The sequence below is a fragment of the Puma concolor genome, chromosome A1, assembly GCF_028749965.1.
Source record: "Puma concolor isolate L17-30 chromosome A1, mPumCon1.1.hap2, whole genome shotgun sequence".
Taxonomy (NCBI): domain Eukaryota; kingdom Metazoa; phylum Chordata; class Mammalia; order Carnivora; family Felidae; genus Puma; species Puma concolor.
Window position 1 is genome coordinate 230,317,576 of NC_141667.1, and position 16,688 is coordinate 230,334,263.

The 16,688-nt window shown below is 43.4% G+C and overlaps 2 long non-coding RNA genes across 4 annotated transcripts in view; both read right to left on the reverse strand.

Annotated features, from left to right (window-relative positions):
• Window positions 1–2,534: 2,534 nt before the first annotated feature.
• LOC147584834 (uncharacterized) lies at window positions 2,535–4,910 on the reverse strand. The gene is made up of 2 exons (XR_015253731.1): window positions 4,238–4,910; window positions 2,535–3,066 (listed from the first exon to the last, which is right to left on the reverse strand). It is a non-coding gene; the product is annotated as an uncharacterized LOC147584834 (long non-coding RNA).
• Window positions 4,911–9,786: 4,876 nt separating this feature from the next.
• LOC147584835 (uncharacterized) overlaps window positions 9,787–16,688 on the reverse strand; it is a 32,640-nt gene continuing 25,738 nt past the window's right edge. For all 3 annotated transcript variants that reach the window (XR_015253733.1, XR_015253735.1, XR_015253734.1), the window contains 2 exons: window positions 14,265–14,361; window positions 9,787–11,552 (listed from right to left, as the gene is read on the reverse strand). This is a non-coding gene — a long non-coding RNA (uncharacterized LOC147584835). The remainder of the gene's footprint in view (window positions 11,553–14,264; window positions 14,362–16,688) is intronic.

The window sequence follows — 16,688 nt, forward strand, 5'->3', positions numbered from 1 at the left end:
GACCTGAGCCGAAGTCTGTCGCCCAAATGACCGAGCCACCCAGAAACCCCATGAGAATCATTACTAAAACTCAACTTAAAAAAAAAAAATCAGTTATAACGGGTTTTTTAGAATCCATTCCTTTAATAAAGAATAACATGTTTTTTTGATTATGTGGAGGAAACTTGAGGTTATGACTCTAAGACACTTAAACAAAAGGACCCACATGGCTTGCAGTTAAAGCCATGTGCTCATCACTCAGTGACAGACTCCCTGAAGTGCAGGGCTACACAGAAAGGAAAATGCTCTTTAAAAGCTACAACCATAAAATTAAAATCATCTTACAGCAGAAAGCATCTCATATGTGTGTTCCAATGTGCATACATAATCTGGAATGTGTATATATTGGCCTGATAAAATCTTCTGCTTCCCCTCATCTCTTTGGCAATTAAATATTTTCTGCTTTTCCGTCTTATATAGTATTCCCTAAATGCCAAACTTTAATAAGAGTGTAGGCATCCCTCATTTTTCCTTCACTAGGACATCCCTTTGCGTCTGTATCCCCAGAAACAAATAATTGGGGACAACCTATTATTTTCTGACACATAGGATTCCGTAACTAAACACAAGGACAAAGGTTCTGGGGGAAGCCTGAAGGTTCGGTTCTTAAATTATCCCCCTCCTTGCTCATTCCCAGTCTTCTGACCCCGCTTCTGCTGTGATAGATTGTTAGAGTAATGGTCCCCAATGAATCACACCTGCCCGGGTCTATGTCCCTTCGGTATTCCCATTAAAAAGTGGAACCTATTTCTCCACCTCTTGAATCTGAATGTCCTTAGGTCCTGCTTGGAACCAATAGAATGTGGCAAAAGTAGCACCGTACAAGTTCCAGAGCCCAGACTTCAAGACCGTGAGACCACTCTGCTGTGAAAAAGCCCACTCTAGTGTAGTGGAAGATAAGAGGTCACATCAAGGAGAACAGACACACCCCAGCCGATGGCCAGCATCAATTCCTGAGAGCAAGTGAGGCCATTATAGACCCTCCAGCCCCAAACTCTTACAACTCTTATTGCCGGACAAGCGACAGAACTGCCTAGATTTTCAACCCTAACAATCACGGGAAATAATAAATCATTGCTGTTTTAATAAAGCCATTGAATTTGGGGGTCATTTGTTATGCAGCAATTGATACCTGATAGCTTCAAGAAACCATGTTTCATAAGAAGATTTCTACAAAAGGAAGAGAAATAACCATTATTTTCCCTCCTTCCTTTGATATACTGCCTCTACTGATTTGCACTATCCTCCTGTCTATATTCTGGAAACATGCCATTAAACATTCACTCCTGAGTGGGTCCTTTGCTCTGGCTTGTCTCTTGAATTATCAAAGGATTCCTCTTATGTTCACTCTTCTGCCCACTAACAAACGTTTAAGGGAGGGAGGGAGGAAGATGGCTTAACTTGAGCTCTCAGAAGGCAGAGGGAATACATTCAAACACCATTTTGTATATGCCCAACATAAAGCCCTGGGTGGTAGGCACTGAATAAACATTTACTTAAAGATGACAACAAGCGGGGAACAGGGAAGGTCACATTAAAGACACTGAGTCGCATCTGACTTAAGACAAGCAAAGCATTGTGTACTTTATATTGCAGACCAAAATCCCTAAAATATAGGAACAGCCAGAGGCAGAAACGTGATTGGGCTGTATTACTTTAAAGCTACAAGGAATACATTAAAAGGATTCTGCTATATTTTCAATAAATTCCCTTCACAAATATGTGGTATATTAGTAATCTGCCATAGGGGGAAAACAAATCATAATAGCATCTTGATGTAGCAGGAAAGTACACGTATGGGAAAAGTGCCGGATGTTTCCTTCAGTGAGGGATGATGTACAGGCCTCCAATAATTCCCAGAGTTTGAGACATGTGCTGCAGAAACCCTGATCGGAACTAAAAATCTCCTGACTTTCTTTAATAAGATCGCAAAGCAAAACGAACTCAAGTTCTGAAAGGATTCTTCTGAGAAAATCCAGATATCACAATATAAGAGCCAAAGGTGCATAATTCCTACCTAAACGAACCAAAGGCTGCAGCAGTACCCGGTAAATAATTAGAAAAGTAAAAGGCAGGTAATTTTTGTTAAAATTACGGCCTTTGTTCCTTACCAGCCTGCTAAACTTGGAACGTTAAACAGAACAAAGAAGCCACACCAACATGGAAAACAATATTCAGATCTGGATCAGACAGCTGTTGAAATTGGCTTCATCCAGTTGAAACCAGCTCCTGGTCAGAAATGACCTGAGCTGGGAAGTTATCGTGGGTCTCATTTCCTAGCAGGGCCTTGTCTCCCGAGTGAGATCTGCTGTTATGATGTTACTGTGGCTGTTATTGGCTTGTTTTTTGGTTGGGCTAGGTTGTTTTTCTTTTAGTCGTTTTTAACGTTCAGAATTTCTTCTGTGCTGCTGCCAGATGTTAAACATTAGTTGGCTCCCCTACAGCCTATGCTCTGAAAACAAATAAAATGAGGACGACCAGAGTTATAAAATAAATAAAATCCACAAAGCCAAGCTTATTGACTTGCCTGGCAAGGAAACACACGCGAGTGAAGAAATTCGCTGAATAGCTGAGGGAGGAAAGTCAGGTTGTGTCACCTGGAAAGAGGGGTTCACGGTGATTAAAGGTTGAAAAACAGTACCTCGGAAATCAATCTACAGGTCTTTATCTGGTGGGTTCAAACAGATCCAACTGTTCATTGTTCGGGAAAGAATCTTTAGTTGGGTCCAATAGGGGGTTGGTTTGGGGTCCACGTCAGCTGGGTCGAATCAGTTGTGATAAAATACATTTAATCTTGGTATCTCCTAAGGTATGTGTCGCTAGAAGGCAAAATTTTTCCTTTCAAAATCCTCACCTGCTCCCCCTCTTTGGAAGCTCCAGACAGGACATGTTCGTGCAGAAAGTAATTTGTTTCTCCTTATAGTCCTTAGCTCAGTGCTTTCGAATTCCATGGTCATCTTCAATAAAGGTTTGTAAAATGTGTATGTAAATGAATGACATCCACGTGCTCAGCTGGTCTTCACTGCTCTGCCCAACAGAGCAAGACCATAAGTGTGCAATTCTCTCTGCAGAGCAAATAGTAGCTGGCAAAACACGTCTGCTTGATGATATCAGATAATCATGACACCCAGAGTTCTGATGAGATTTTAGGGACATCACTTCACAAAAGTCAAAGAAACCTTTCAGAACGTGGCAGTAGGTGGAGAAAAGAGGAGAGGGCGAGCAAGGGAGATAAGGGAAGTGGGAAGGAAACGGGGGAAAAGGTAAGCTTGTGTATATTACTGCAGAGAAAATCAGGGACAGATTAAAGAAAAATCGTTTTGGGGGGGGAAATACGAGAGCTGAAGAAATCTGACCGAGCCGGGGGCATGTGTTAGCAGAAGGCCACAGAGAAACAGTGGCAGCTGGAGGAGGCTGCAAAGCTAAGCAAGTCCGTTTTTGCAGAGTCCGGGCAGGAAAATGCTGTTGGCTAAAGCAGAAAATAAAGTGATTTTTTTCCCCAGCTGATGCTTCTCTGGGATCCTGCCAAAGCTCTACCCTACAGAACTAGAAACTGAATAAATAGACTAATTTATTCAGAAGATGTGTCTCTTAGTTCTCTTCCCAGAATGGTGTCAAACCTGCCCAGGATACCAGAAATTTCTGTGAATTTGGATGACAAGGCATTAGCCAGCATGTTTCTCCTCATGCCACAACACCTGCTCCTGAAAAGGAAGCATTTGCTCCTTGCATGCAAATCATTTTTTATAAACAAGGCATCTAATGAGCATTTGATGAAAGTCCCCTAGAGCAGGTAAGACCTACATTGGACACGAGCTCAGAAACAAAGAAGAAACTCATTATTTACAAGCCCAGAGCTAAGCATTTGCTATAGAACAACTATCCCTGGCCTTTTCTTTGGGCATAATTAATAATTCTCCAAAATCCTCTGTGAATATTTGCCCAGCTGTGGTACTCAGAGACTTGACAGTATGTTCAGAGTCAGTGTTCGAGCTGTGAAAACCTTAGAGATCATCTAGTTAAATGCCTTCTCTCCAGAGAGGAAATTGCAGCCCCGAGGGGTGAGTGAGTTACTCAAGGTTACACAGCTAATTAGGAAAAGTTCTTCAATTCTCAGTGTGCTTCTCACAGCACTATGACACACACCTCCGTAATTTGTCACCCACACCCCTCTCCAACACCTTCACCGTACCCTTACCACCCAACAATGCACTGGGCTGCCATTGCAGAAGACCTGGCCGACAGTGGTTTGAACCATAATGACGATCACTGTTTTCTTGGTGAGAGGCTGGAGGTAGATGGTCCCAGGGTTTGTTCTGAAGCTTAACAATGCAGTCAAAAGCCCAGGCTTTTCTCACCCTGTTTGGGCATCTGCAGTGTGTGGACCTCTCATCCTTGAACATGTGACTTCATGGTGACAAGATGGCTTCCACAGTTCCAGATATCACACAGCCATACCAGCACCCAAATAGGAAAGAAAGGGATAGACAGAAAAGAGCTTTGTTTTTATCAGGAGGAAAATCTTCCCCCAAAGTAAGATTTCCCTTTATGTCTCCTTGGCCAGAACTAGGTCACCTTGGTCACCACCAGCTGCAAGGAAGCCTGGGAAGGAAAGTTATCTAGCAAACAGTAACAGAAGTGACATGATTGCCTTAAACCAATAATGGCACATTATAATCTTTAACAAAATCGGGACTCTACAACACCAAAGAAGAAAGGGATTGTAGTTGTTAGGTAGGTATATTAGTTCACTTTTTTAAAATTATTTTTTTAAATTACATCCAAGTTAGTTAACATATAGCATAATAAAGATCTCAGGAATAGAATTTAGTGATTCATCACTTATACATAACACCTAGGGCTCATCCCAACAAGTGTCCTCCTTAATACCCCTCACCCCTTTAGCCCATTCCCCTCACCCAACACCCCTCCAGCAACCCTCAGTTTGTTCTCTGTATCTAAGGGTCTCTTGATTTGTCTCCCTCCCTGTTTTTCTATTATTTTTGCCTCCCTTCCTTTATGTTCATCTGTTTTGGATCTTAAATTCCACATATGAGTGAAGTCATGTGATATTTGTCTTTCTCTGACTGACTTATTTCCCTTAGCGTAATACACTCTAGTTCCATCCACATCGTTGCAAATGGCAAGATTTCGTTCTTTTTGGTTGCCGAGCCCTCCTCTAAAACTCAGGGGCTTAAAACAGCAATATTTTGCTGTTTCTCGTGTGTTTGGAGGTTAGCTGACCCACCCGATAGTTCTGATGATCTCCGCTGAATGTGCTCACATAACTGGATCTCTGCCACACCTGGATTGATCCAGGCTGTGCCCCACATGCCTCTCCTCCTAGGACCAACAGGCCACTGAGGAAAATTCTTCTCATGGCAATGCTGAGGAGGAAACGCAAGCGGAGTCACGCAGAGCCTCCTAAGGTTGAGGCTGGGAACGGGGACATTGTCACTTCACTTCTGCCCCATTCTATTATCCGAAGCTAGTCAATGGGCCAAACCCAAAGTCAGAGATGATGAAATATATTAGTGGGAGGAGCCGCAAGGGCACCAGGCACAGAGTGTGGGTACAAGGAAAAGCAAAGTATTGGGGTGAATTATGCAACCTAACTCAACAAGCAACCCACACCATGTGCCAAAGCCCTTTTCATTCGCTCCCCTCCCCAAAACCCACTCACTTCCCTTATGCTTCCTTCTGTGCCCCTTTGTGCAATAGATTGAATGCGTGTTTCAACACGTTTCCTATGTTGAAACCTAATCCCTGATGTGATAGTATTTGGAGGTGGGGCCTTGGAGAGGTCATGAGGGTGGAGCCCTAATGGGATTAGCGCCCTTATAAAAAGACCCCACAGCGTTCTCTCACCCCTTCGGCCATGTGAGGACCCAGCCAGAAGACAGACACAGGAAGTGCATTCTCACCAGACGCTGAATCTGGCAGCTCTGTGAACTTGGACTTCACAGCCTCTAGAAGTGTGAGGAATAAATAAATGTTGTATGTAGCACGCCCCTGGGAGGTGGGGGGGGGGGGGTAATTATGTCAGACCATAAAGGGACTAGCACGCTCCCCACCACCTCTGTTGACATTTTCACCCCATTGTTCACAACGGGGTGAGAGTGGAAATCCTAGGCGGAAAGGAGATGGGTGTGGGGTACAATCAGCAGTCAGCAGAGTGTTATATCAGACTTGCATCAGAGGCTCCAGCAGCACTGGGGTCAGCCTCCTCAGATGTGCAGAGGACAAGGGTCACCTCAGTGCTCAGTTCACTCCAGACTTGGAACTGCTCTGGTTTTTCTGGTGTGGGCACAATAGAACCTGCCAGAGGTCTCGGGAATTTCGTGTGACTGTACCTAACGGCAAAGGGCCACTGGAGGCTTTTCAAAACCTAGTCCTTGTTTATCTTAAGGCACTTAGGCTGCCGTCCCAGGGCTGAGAGGCATTCCGGAAGCTTTGGATTACGTTCACCCTCCATTCCTTTCTCACTGTGCACTTGAGCTGAGAAGAACGCTCAGGAGAAAGATGTCTGTTGCTCGTTTTGCGGGTTTTATTCTCCTAAAAACAAACTGATAACGGAATGCAAGCTGCCTGCCACTTGTTTACTTGCGAATTTACAAAGGCTTGTTTTCTAATGAATACATTAGTTGTGCGTGTCTGTGTTTTCAGCGGACATGGTGAAAATTCACTGAGGCAGACCCTGAGAGAGGGCCTCATGCTTCATTTGGCATCTCAGGTGCAAGATCCTGAATTCCCAGTGGGCCCCACCCATCAGCTGGCTTGACCAGCCTAGTTCAAGTCACTCCTTTCCCCTTCATTATGATCAGCTTTTCTTAACATAACCTCGTGTCCACAGCTACCCAAGGGAACAAGGTCCCTTGGGACCTGGTCACAAGCCCCAAACACAGGCTTGCCTCCAACCAGCAACTCAGTGGCAGGTGGATGTATACCCTGGGGAACCATCTGGAATTTTTTCTGTCCCACTTCCTTTTGGAGTCAAGGGGTGGCCTCTGATGCCAATTGCTTGGAACTGCATCTGAATGGAGGTTGGCTGGCTGTTTGAGTAAAGGGAGAAGAGACAGTGAGTCTGTCCTGAAGAAGCTCTCCATGGGGGACCAGACCTGGATGCTAAGCCCAGCTCCTTCTGTGACAGGCGGTGAGACCTTGAATAGGTCACTTACCCTCTCTGAGCCTCTGTCTCTTCATTATCATGTGCATTTCCAATCAAGGAAAAAGTCCTCAACACTCATTTTTCACGTGGTTGGGCAGGTGAGCAGTGTCTTAGGATGTCAGCCACGCAAAGGCCTTCACTCTGTGGAGTTTAACACAGCTCTGAGGAGCAGTGCTGTGCTTTAGTGCCTCCAAAATCAGGAGCTCTCGACACCTACTTGTGCTTATCAGAATTCCTTTTATTCTTTTGTGGAGAAAGCAAGACAAAGTCTATGAGTAGTCAAGAGATTCTGAAATAATCTTGTTGGCAAACACGTCAGTAAAATCTGTCACTAGTTTCTTCTCAAAGCTGGCACTATTGTGGGACATCTCATGGAGGCTCAAAAGAGGGAAGCATCGAGAAAGACTGACACGGTCCTCAGGGGGAGCTTTGTGTTCGTTAGATGGGCTTGCGCCATGAACAGCAAAACACGAGATGCTAAGTTCAGCTAGTAGCGTTCTGTGTGCTCTGAAAACCAGCATGGTGCTATGAACTGAATTGTGCCTCTCCAAAATTCCTATGTTGACATCTTAATCCCCAGCAGATGGTATGTGGAGGAGGGGGCTTTGGAAAATTATAGGTTTAAATTATTTTGATGTTTATTTTTTTACTTTTTGAGAGGGAGAGACAGAGTGCGAGTGGGGGAAAGGGGCAGAGAGAGAGGGAGACACAGAATCCAAAGCAGGGTCCAGGCTCCCAGCTGTCAGCACAGAGCCTGATGTGGGGCTCGAACCCATGAGATCATGTAAGATTATGACCTGAGCTGAAGTTGGATGCTCAACCAACCTAGCAACCCAGGTGCGCCTGGAAAGTGATAGGTTTAAATGAGTCATGAGGTGGAACCTTCACGATGGGATTATAAGAAGAGTCCCCAGAGTGCCTGCTTTTCTTTTTCTCCTCCACCCTCCCACCCCCAGCCAGGTGGCCAGGACACAATGAAAAGTTCTACAAGCCAGGAAAAGAGACTTCGCTGGGGGAACTGAGTTGGTCAGCACCTTAATCTTGGACTTTGCAGCCTCCAGAAGAGTAGGAAAATATTAAGTCACTCAGTCTATAGTATTTTTATTATGACCACCCAAACTGACCAAGAGAAACCGTATTGTGTGGTAGCAGGGTACATGAGGACAGGAAAAGCTCCACTGAGGAAGGGATTTTGAGCTGGTCTCTGGAAGACGAGATACAGCTGGGCATGCAGAGATATGAGAGAAGACATTCCAAGAAGATAAATGGAAAGCGCAAAGGTCCTGGGGCTTCGGGGATGATCCAGATGTTTTGGAAAAACAAAAAGCAGGCCGAGTGGCTGGAGCATAGAGAGCAAGGGAAGAGTATTATAAGAGCTGGATCATGTAGGCCTAAAGGCAGAGCTTTTCTGGAAAGATATTCAAGAAACTATTCATAGTAGTTAGTTCTGGAGGGTAGGACTGGGGTCGGTCAGGACACACACACCTTTATTTTTTACCATCTACTTTCCTAACCATTTAAATTTTTATTTTGAGGCTATATTAAATCTTTAATAAAGAAATGTGTATCCTGTATGCTCAAATATAAGGTGACCACAATATCAGACGATCTTGCTTTCTAAGAAAAATATCTTTAAAAAGTGTTTTGGCCAACTCAAGCACATAACTTTTAAGGATATAGCAAAAATAGTCAAATGTCTGTTTAAAATATTTTTTTTTAATTTTTTTTAACGTTTATTTATTTTTTTGGGGACAGAGAGAGACAGAGCTTGAACGGGGGAGGGGCAGAGAGAGAGGGAGACACAGAATCGGAAACAGGCTCCAGGCTCCGAGCTGTCAGCACAGAGCCCGACGCTGGGCTCGAACTCATGAGCCACGAGATCATGACCTGGCTGAAGTCGGCCGCTTAACCGACTGCGCCACTCAGGCGCCCCTGTTTAAAATATTAAGTGCATTACTTATACACATACTTTTTAAGATACTGCTTTTTCTAACCTCTTCTTCATAGAACAACTTCATTCAAACTTTTTTGTCTTGATCATCAAGGTGAGCATCTATCAGATTACTTTCAAGTCATATAAGAGAATCTTCCAAATAGATAATATTTACTTTATAGTATTTTTCAGGTAATGTCTCCCAAATTTTAACTAGCCATTCACACTGTTAGGAGCGTTGTGTGTTTTGTTTTGTTTTGTTTGTCTCATAGGTGCATATAGTAGGCAAAATAATGCACACCCCCTAATAACGTCTACATCCTATTCCCAGAACTTGTGAATATGTTGGGTTACATGTCAAAGGGAAAATTAAGGTTGCTAGTCAGCTGACCTTAAAATAAGATTGTGTAATCTGTTCTTAGAGAATTTTCAGTCTCAGGAGGAAGGCAAGATTGCCTCTGTATGACCATACAGGATATTAACATACTGAAGTACCTTCAGATAGTTGTGAAATTGTTCTGTCCCCTTCCTTTCTAACTCAGCTGCTCAGCCTCTCCCTCCAGACACCCTACACATGCATGCACACACACATACACACACATGCACACACGTACTCACACACCGCCCCCCCCCCCCTGCCATGATCTAAAGGATTTCCCTTATGGCACAAAAAAGCACTTCTGGAATCATGCTCAGTCACTCATCCAGATTGATCTGTGTTGGTGTCTTTGTTAAGTATTTTTGAAATCACCCTTGGAAACACAAAAATAATTTGGAGTATAGAGTTCAAAGGGGGAATACGAATAATTACTGACTCATCTGCAAGTTGGGGCAAAGCTAGCCTCCCCCAGCTAATCTTCCAGTAAGTTACATTTGAAGCACTTCCTGAGTAAAATAAGGTCCCCTTCTTAGAGTGGAACAGCTCCTCAACTGCTCGAGGCTTCCAGGCGCACATGCATGTAACATCACACACACACACACACACACACACACACACACACACACACACACTTTCTTCTGGAAAGCCCTGGCTTAGTCCTGACAGACCTTCACATCTAACGATTAGGCAACATGGTAAATACTCCAGTGTATTATACTACATGTTCCTTCCCATCACGCAGAATTGATTTTTCCCCCACCTCTTCTGGTCCAAACTTATACCACAGTACATACTGTTGCTCCCTCTAGACTTTAGTGTGCACGGTGAGGTTGAAGACTGGATCTCATTCATCTCTGTATTTCCTGCACTAGCTTAGCGCCTGGCACCAAGTAGGATGCACAAGATGGCTCTGGATTTGGGGACAGGTGGAAGGAGTAAAAGAACGAATTGCTAAAAGGTTAATCCTCTAGGATGCCAACAGTCACAGGGCGGAAAGAGGAGGGTCATCGAAGGGGACCAAGAAGAAATGGGGAGAGGAACAGGAGGATGAGGACATGGGATGACAGACAGACCAAGAGAGAGGAGCCAGGGACTAAGGCCTTTGGAGGAGCAAGCTGCAAGGGGGAGACAGTGTCCCACGTCCAACACAGCAGGGATGTCCTTCAGGTGGACGGCCGAAAATAGGACAAGGATCTGGCATTTAGGAAGTCACAATAGACCTCGGGAAGAGCAGTTTGGTGATTACTTGGGGAGGAGAGCAAGGATGTAGATTGCAATGAGAAGAAGAGAAAATGTGGGGCCAGACAGCATAGCCAGTGTGAGCAGCACCAGTCTTTCTAAACGTCTGGTGATAGAGGAGGGAAATCAGTCAACAGAAGGGAAGGAAATGTTAAGGAACACAATTTCTTCAAAGTAGGGGACACCTGAATGTGTGCTGTGGTGCTCATACACACAGCCCTGGACTGTGGCTTCTGGAAGACGGTCAGGACTGGGGTAGAATCTGCCCCTGGGAACCACACAAACCTGGCCTGTATTTGGGGGTTCAGAATCACAAATTCTGTCTTGTTGGTCCCCAGGTCAGACGAGCATGTTTCTGAGCTCCTGGCCACCTGTTCCAGCACCCTTGTGTAAAAAGCAGAAGATGACATAACACAGGAGACCTCCTGCAGCCACACTGATGGGTCTCTCGTCAAGCGTTCCCCTTGATCAGGATGGTTATGAGACTTCCATGCTTCAGCTCTGCTTGTGTTTCTGCCCTGAGAGAACTGGAGCAATACTGCCTTCCTTCTGAATCATGTTTCATTTATGGTTGTGATAAAAGCGATTTTTCAATCCACTAGAGCAAAATACTTCTTTTTAAAAATCTTTCTTTTTGGATCCTTTGGCTCTTTGGAACTTTAGAAAGTTCCTGGTGAGCATGTGCTCCATCTGGAGGCACGAAACCCAGTGATAAACTTGTGACGGGGAGGCGCAGTGAGCGAGGCGTATACCATGTGCTCCGTCTTATGCTCCTTGGCTGATGAACCTCCTGCCTTTGAGGAAATACTTCAGTCAGTTTTCTCCAAACAGCCTAGAATTAGTCATTTCTTACCATTTAGGATGATATACTATTAAAGCAATCTCCTAAGTGATTACAGAAATTATTCAGATAGAACCTCTGTGATAACACTTTATAGGCATGTTACTTAGCAACTGAAGGATGCACGCATTCTGAAAAATTAAGATGGAAAAAGTAAGGATACATATTTCATTCAAAACTAGTTTTACAATGATCCATAAAAACAACCAGAAAATCACTATAATGAATCAGGTAATGACGTCAAGATCAACTTTAGTTATGTACTTAGACATCGTGCCCAGGTTCTTAAACAAGCATTAGTAGCAAGATGAACATCAGTCTCATCTTTCATGGCACACCTGTCCATGGTGGGCCAGAGCCACAGCTCTTTGACATGTAATCAAAGGTGAAGTCTCCAGTCACCCCCCTGAGTCTTCCCAGCATCCTCATGTCAGACCCCTCTGTTCCTCAGTTCTGCTCTTTCCATTGTTAAACACCACCATCACTGCCTTCTACCACCACTGAGGTGGTGCCTCACCACTGCCTCACCGTAATGTACATGTTCCAGGTTCTGTGGGGTGGGGACCGGATAGCACCTTTGGTTGGGGACCAAGGCTATCGTTGGCCCTGTTGCCCTGGGCCAACAGGGAAATAAGAGTACAAAGTGAGGCATACATATTATATTTGATAGATAAACAACTCAATGCCCATATTTCACTCATAGGAGACTAGGAATGTCATAAATGCAGGTATGTATATATGTTTGTGTCTGTCTGGATATAATAGATTAAAACCCCTCCCTGTGCTAAACATTGCACTAGATGCCTTTTACTCTGATCCTCTCAATGGCCCAGCAAAGCAAGCAACTACAACTATATTTAAAAATTTTTGCTTTGAAATAATTGTCGATTCACAGGAGGTACAGAGAAATGTACAGGGAAGTTCCAAATACCCTCCCCCCTTGCCCATTGTTAACATATTACACAACTTCACAGTATCAAAGTCAAGAAACTGATATTGGTACAATCCATAAGCCTCATTCAGGTTTCCCAGCTACACATCCACTGACCATACAGAAACCCAAAATTCCACTGTGGACCACCAGTTCGAGTAGGGCCTTATAGAGGTCAGAGTTAGAAGGAGTTGAACCCACCCAACAGTAGGGCCAAGGGAATGGTGGACCCATTTGGCAGCTGTATCTCTAACTCAAGATGTACTGTACAATGGACATAGGTACACAGAGAAAGTAGCAAAAGCTGTCCACTAGCTTCCTAATCTGTGAAGTGAAGGCTGTTTTGGTAGGAAGAACCAAGTAGAAACCCCAGGAATTATCCTCTCCCCCCTAAGATTCTCTCTCATTCAAGAGAGTAAAGCAGAAGCAAAGCATCTCCAGGGGATGACAAAGGCCAGTGTTACCATCAAAGATGTGAGAGACAAAGGGGTGGTGATTCTTACCACATCCCTAAGTACTCACACTTTTGGCTACAGCAAAGGTCAGATGGGTCATGAAGAATTACTATACATTATGGCAAACTTCAGATGAGGTGATGACAAACACATCTTAGGTCCACTTTGTATCTTTGCTGTCAGGGCCAATACTTACCTTTAGCCCACCCCTTAATCCCAAGACTCTATCTATCTATCTATCTATCCATTATCTATCTGTCTATCTATCTGTCACCTATCTAATATGCATGCATGTATGTAGTTTGGAGGGGTCATGATAATCTCAATAGCTCATAAAACATCATGCTGATCCATTATACTGATGATAATTTGCTAATTGGTCTTCTGAGCAGGTCATATCAAACACCCTTTATGTCTAATTAAGGCACCCACATGCCAGAGGTTGGAGACAGTCCTCATGAAAGTTTATGTGGACCTGCAATACTGAAGTTTCCAGGGATTCAGCAGAGTAGAGTGGAGTGTGTGGGGATTTCCCTTTAAAGTGAGAACCAAGTCACTTCCCCTTGTATCGTGTACCACAAAGAAAGAAACATGGTACTTGGTGGCCCTCTTTTGCCTTTGAAGTAATATATACCATCCTGAGGTATGTGCTGCTATAGTTCACTTACCAAAGATCTCATAGGCTTCTAGTTTTGAGTGGAGCAGAAAATAAGACAGGGTTCTTCAGTGCGTTCAGGCTGTGGTGCAAGCTGTCCCTGCCACTTAGCTCTCATTATCAACAGACCCAAAGGAAGAAAGTGTTAATGGAGCCCATCAGCGTGGCTGGCAAACCTCAGTGCACTCCTCAGCTGACAACTATGCTCCATTCTTAAAAGCAGAGCGTGGCTGGCTCCTGGCCTCTGGTAGAGGCTTTACACATCACCAAAGGATACCAAGTTGACTGTGCAAGCCGACTGTTCATCATGTATTGAGTATCCATCATGAATTGAACCCGCCAAACTACCAAATTGGACATGCATGGCAACATTCCATTACACATTGGAAGTGGCATACATGAGAGCAAGACCACGCAGGTCTGGAGAGTTCAGGCAAACTACCAACAGCTGGCTCTAGTTCCCGTGGCTCCTGTTCCCCCTGCTTTACCACCTCTTCCTGAACCCACTCCCATGGCCTCTGAGTGAGTTTACTATGTCCAGTTATCAGAAGAAGGTAAAGCACAGACCTTGTCTACAGATGAATCAGTGTGATATGCTGGCACCAGCCAGAAGTGGATGCCTACCTTACTACTTCACACTCAGGGATGGTCCTGAAAGGCAGTGGTGAAGGAAATGATCCTGGGAGGCAAACTTCAAGTGGAACATCTGGTCATCCACTTCCTGTGGAAGGAGAAATGGCCTGGGAGACAAATCTACAATGATTCATAAGCAATGGCTAGTGGTGTGGTTGCTTGCTCAGAGACTTGGAGAATTGGTGACAAGTCTGGGGTAGAGATGTGTGGATGGATCTTACAGAGTGATTATAGGGCATGAAGATGTTTATGGCCCATGCACATGTCTTCCAGAGACATCGTGGCAGAGGACATTCTAGAAAGGTGAAAAAGAGTGCCAATTCTCTGCATGTCAGTCAGCTGCCCCAGGGCTTGCTCCATAGAAGCTACATAACACAGTGTTCCTTTCCACAAGTCTTACCTGGCTACCACAAACCCTGGGTACCAAACTTGCTAAAAGCAGAGGCCAAACACTGAGCCCACAGTACGGTGTCATCGCCTGGAATAACCAGTCAGTGCCGTAGAGGGCTAGCATATGTCCTCACACAAAGAGACACACACAAAGGGCATGGATTTGACTCCCCCTTGCTCAGCACTTCCACTAGCACCCCACTTTAAGATAGGCAGAGCACTTCATCCATTCTCTAATGTTCTTTATCTTGAAAGGTATAAATACTGTAGCCCAAGTATTTTTAAAAGAATTGCCTTTTGCCTCTATTTTTTAACAATTATTGCTACAAGACAAAATGCCCCCAAATGCATCGTCTCTATTATTATTTTCAAGGTTTTGCCAAATGAAGGTGTTCCAACATCAGACCTTCTAAATTCATTCCGTTCCAATACAGAATATAAGTTTTTAATAAAGTAAAAGTTCTATCAAGAAATTCTTCCTGCAATTTAATGTACTCTAAGGTGCAATTATAATAATTCAAAATTAAATTTTAAATTTAGTTTGTTCTAATATTGTTTAACTTGTTCTGCTTTTCCCTTGCCTTTTATAGAGATAATTTTAATGCTTTCCTCTTCACAAGCTCTTTTCTCAATTATTAAAATTCACCAAAAGCTTCAAATCTGAAGTTTTGACGTTTCCTCCTTTGAATGTACTAATTAAAAAAAAAAAAAATCCCAACTGATTTTGAACAAAATACAACCAAAATTTGTCAGAATCTTTTATAGAAAGTTCAATGCCCTACGTTGATTTACAAAGTCCTTCTTCAAAGGCACGTGCGTACCTAAACTACAGCTCATAGTTGGCAGCAAGGAGAGAAAGCATGTTCTACCATCTAAAATATGCTTTGTATTCATCAAATTCATTATGTTTTGATAAATACAAAAAAATACTTCATCACAAAAATTTTGTCACTCTGTTATAACAACTGTGATAATGTGTAAATATTTGTAAATTTTGACAATTACAGTTTCTGTTTTGATCAGTAAAATATTGCAGCTTGGTTGGACAGAATTATAAATTATATGTGCATCACAATCAACCACAAGTACATTTATGTTCCTTAAGCTTCCTAACTTACTAAAAAGCATTGTTTTTACAATACTTGGTCCCACCATCGTAAAAATCAAAATTTTATCTCTAACGTTAACTTTATTTCTGAATTTATAATAGCATTTACAATAATGTTCCCTTCAACAGAACGAACTGCTGCAAGCTTCATTTTGATCCTATGAAGCGTTTGGAAAAAACGCAAACATTGTTGGAATTAAATGGCTTCTATTGGAAGACTCTCGTGCCATTAACACAAATCAGCCTTCACTATCGATGAAGTTCCTCTGGTAATGACATGAAGACATTAGCAAATGTCTTTTCATATATGAGCAAAAAAATTGGGGATTCAAAATGAGCAAAATTAACCTAGAACAACCATTTTTTGATCTAAACGAAAAGTCATCATTGCCGGAGTGATGTGTCAAAGCACCTTCTGCCACTGCGGGTATTAAATTGTCATCCTTAAGCATGGTCTTCTTAAAATAACGACTCCTTTGTGAAGCAGATGCTGATGCTTCTTCATGAGGTTTGTATCTTCTGGTTTTCACATGGTCAGTAATATCACGGTGGGCCTGGTGGTGGGTGGGGAATATTGCCAAACATTTTAGGGCAAGTTATACATTCACCATCAACTTACTTAAGAAGCAGAATTTCATTACTTCGTTTTCCATTAAACACAGACTGCCATTTTTTAAGATTTTTGCTAGCAGGAGTGCTTAGCAAAAATAAATAGTTGTTGCCACGTAACCACGGAGTAAATGACAATGCAAGAGCAGTCAGCCTACTTCCTACGTTCCCCGCTGCAAGACAGCTCAACCTCTTCTTCCCACATACGTTTTTGTAAACCTATCCCATAATTTCCCACGCTTCCCAATGGCCATGCTGACTGACCATCTGGTGGCTTCGTGCGTCTTGCAGGCCACAGAACTGTGCAA